This window comes from Echinops telfairi, unplaced genomic scaffold, assembly GCF_000313985.2.
Source record: "Echinops telfairi isolate 266 unplaced genomic scaffold, ASM31398v2 ScPeMD7_7424;HRSCAF=8462, whole genome shotgun sequence".
NCBI classification, from domain to species: domain Eukaryota; kingdom Metazoa; phylum Chordata; class Mammalia; order Afrosoricida; family Tenrecidae; genus Echinops; species Echinops telfairi.
Genome location: NW_022111324.1, coordinates 58,957,295 through 58,960,694, shown reverse-complemented (window position 1 = coordinate 58,960,694; position 3,400 = coordinate 58,957,295). Strand labels below are relative to the sequence as shown.

At 42.0% G+C, this 3,400-nt stretch overlaps 1 non-coding gene across 1 annotated transcript; it reads left to right on the top strand.

Moving 5' to 3' along the window:
* The first annotated feature begins 2,954 nt into the window (after positions 1–2,954).
* LOC115872428 lies at positions 2,955–3,118 on the top strand. Its single transcript, XR_004047833.1, has one exon. It is a non-coding gene; the product is annotated as a U1 spliceosomal RNA (small nuclear RNA).
* The last annotated feature ends 282 nt before the right edge of the window (positions 3,119–3,400 follow it).

Genomic DNA, 3,400 nt, shown 5'->3' with positions numbered 1-3,400 from the left:
AACGAAACCCTCATTGCTCCCTAGTCAATTTGGACTCATGGACTCATGGCTAGTGGGAGCAAAAATCTGTGAGCTCTAAGAATTGGGGGAAGTGGAGGGGAGTCCTTGTTTTCTTCTCCAGCTTCATGTCATTTCTTCTAACCTATACACGGATTAGTACTTCACTAAAGACTTGAAAGATTCCCTCTGCTGGGTAGCTCTCTCTTCTCTGACATGCTGCCTCCCAAAGTGCAGACATTTTCACTTTCCTAGTGTGTAAGTCTGGGTAGACTAGAGAAACAAATTCGTAGACACTCATATGTGTATAAGAAAGAACTTTATATAAAAGAGTAATTGAATATTGAGAAAACATCCCAGCCTAGTCCAGATCAAGTCCTTAAGTCTGACATTAGCCCATATGTCCAATACCAGTTCATAAATTCCTCTTCAGACTCACGCAACACATGCACTGACGCTGAATGCAGAATATCACAGGCCAGTGGGTGGAAAGTCTTATGGATCCAGTGGTGATAGAAGCATCTTAGTGCTGGTGTGGGTTTCCACGTGGCTCCTCCAGTTTCAAGGCTCTGGCTGCCATCAGCATAACTCTATGTGTCTTGTCAACCGGAGTGTCTCCCAGGGAGGGTCTGTGTGTCCCACCTCCAGCAAGCTATTCATCTCTGGAGCTTCAGGTCATCAAACTGCGACCTGATTGACAGGCTAAACTCCACCCCTACACTTTTAATAGTCTCAAATTGACACCAGATTATGTAACTGCCAGACCTAGTTACAAACCTCTCAACTCAGCAGACCATTAGGCTCTGTTTAAGTTTTCCTTCCCTGCACTGCACCCTGGAAACTATATCCAGCCAATAAGCTGAGACAATCGTAGCCTCACCTTGGTTCCCTTTACTTTTTTCTCAGAGCGCAGAGTCCTCTGCTGATTGTTGTTCATGATCTGAAAACAACTGTGTCCTACACTTTGTCCCCTTTTCCAATTGTGGAAAGGGAAAGGACAAATCCCCGATGTTCCTGTCACTGTGTTGTGGCCAGGTGTGGACGTGCTCTCAGTGGAGGGTTCATTCTATTTTTGACCCACTATTAATAGTTTCTGCTTTCTTTTCCATTGAAGTTTTTCTCTGTTTAACTTTATTATTGTTTTTGTTTTTTTACTTTTTCTGGTATGTTTTTCTGTATATAAATTCCAGGTAGAACTATAAAGATAGTAACTGGATTAATTGAGGGTGTGGCAGGGGAGGTTGGGGGAAAATGGAGAGTTAATAACAATGAGTACAAGAAAGAAGAAAATATTCAAAAACTGGTTGTGGTGATGATTGTACAACTCTTTAATATGATTGAACTATTGAGTTGTATGATATCTGAATTATATGCCAATAAAACTATTTTAAAAATACAGAGTTAATTATATACCATATGACATTTTATATCATGATGTTTTCACTTAAAAATCACTCTCGGGCATTTTGCACTTGTTATATAGCTGTTGTAGACTTTAAAAACCATGTTGTAATTCATTCACTTATCAAAAAAATTAACAAATCTACCGAGAAAGTAGATAAAGCAGCAACAAAACAGATGAGAAGCCCAGTCTGATGGAATAAGAGGAAGGAAGGTAAGAGAAAAGCAAACAAATGAAAGAGCAAACCATGTAATGATAGGTATTATAAAACAGGGCAATATGTTAAAGAGTGACGAGGGTAGCTGTTTAAGTTGGAGTGTAGGGAAGTCCTCTCTGAAAGGATAATATTTTATCTAAGTCCTGGATGATTTGTAGAAATAGCCACGTACAAACCTGAGGCCGAGTGGTCCAGGAAGAGGAACTAAAACCACAGTCACCCAGTAGATTCCGACTCACAGTGACCATACGGGACACAGTACAACTGCTCCAGGGAGTTTCTGAAGCTGTGATCTTTACACCAAGTGACTGCCTCATTTTTTCTTCTGAGGAACAGCTTCTGGTTTGAACTACCGACCTTTTAGATAGCAGCCCCAGGCTTGACCCACTAAGGCACAGAGCTCCTTGGAAGAGGAAGTTGTAAGTGCTGAATCCCTAGGGAGCTGGCAAGTCTAGCAGATCGAAAGAAACAGGGGAGATGAGTTTGAAAAGAGTGGAGTGAGAATGAGAGAGAATAGTACTAGATAAAGCCTAGAAGATAGACAGGCCAGGCTATGAAAAGCATAGAATGCCAGTTAGTGCAAAATTCCATCAATGGCACCGTTGCATAACTGAATTAATTATGCTCATCATATGGAGTCATGGCAGTGCTATGGAAGAAGCACTGGGCTGCTAACCAAAAGGTTGGCAGTTCAAACCTACCTGTCACTCTGAGAGAGAAAGATGAGGCTACTTGCTCCCATAAAGATTTATAGTCTCAGAAAGAACAACTCTACTCTGTCCTACAGAGTGGTAATCTTCAGAATCTACTCTACGGTAGGAGGTTCTGGCTTTATTACTTAAGAGTCCTATTTATGGAGGTCATATTGAAAACCATTTGAAGCTATTTGTAAATTTACGAAATTTACCCAGGAAACACTTCGGGTATGGGAAGCAGAAGGTAGGTAGTTGAAGAAGAATTAAAGATGATATAGTGAAGGGCAAACTAGTTGGGGGCTCCGTGAAGAATGAGGATTAAGGTCCTTTGGATTTGGCCAGATTCAGAACACAACTCTGCAAAGACTGAGAAATAATAGGTAGAGTGAACCTTGATCCAGAGAAGACCGCCTCTGAACATGAGGTGAATTTGTTCATCTGCCTCCACAAAAAGGACCTGCGGGATACTTGGATGGTCCCAGAACACGTTTCTCATTTCCCCCTAAAGAACCTGACACTTGTTCCAACGGTCCTGTGACTTGGTATTTATGTGCGGACAAGATCACAGAAGCACTAAGGTCATGGATAGAAGTAATGTCGAAAGAAAGAAAGGTACAGATTGAGATGTAAGAATGTGAGTTCTATACTTACCTGGCAGGGGAGACACCATGATCACAAAGGTGGTTTTCCCAGGGCGAGGCTCACCCAGTGCACTCCGGATGTGCTGACCCCTGCAATTTCCCCAAATGTGGGAAACTCGACTGCATAATTTTTGGTAGTGGGGGACTGCGTTTGCACTATCCCCTGAAAAAGAAAAAACTAAAAAAGAATGTGAGTTCAGACCAGGGAAAGGAAATTTTAAGAGTTTCGTAATGATCCTCCATTCTTCTATGGGAAATGAACCAACTATGAAAGTTGAAGACAGCAGTGGCTATTGCATGTGTGCAACACACACACACACACACTACATTTCTCTTTCCCACCCCCTTCTTTCTCATCATCTTCCCACCTCCTACCCCTTCTCCTTTGAAGGAAGGATCTTAGATAAGGGAGCCTGACTAGAGTGTTTGGAAGTGCCTTCTGACTGAG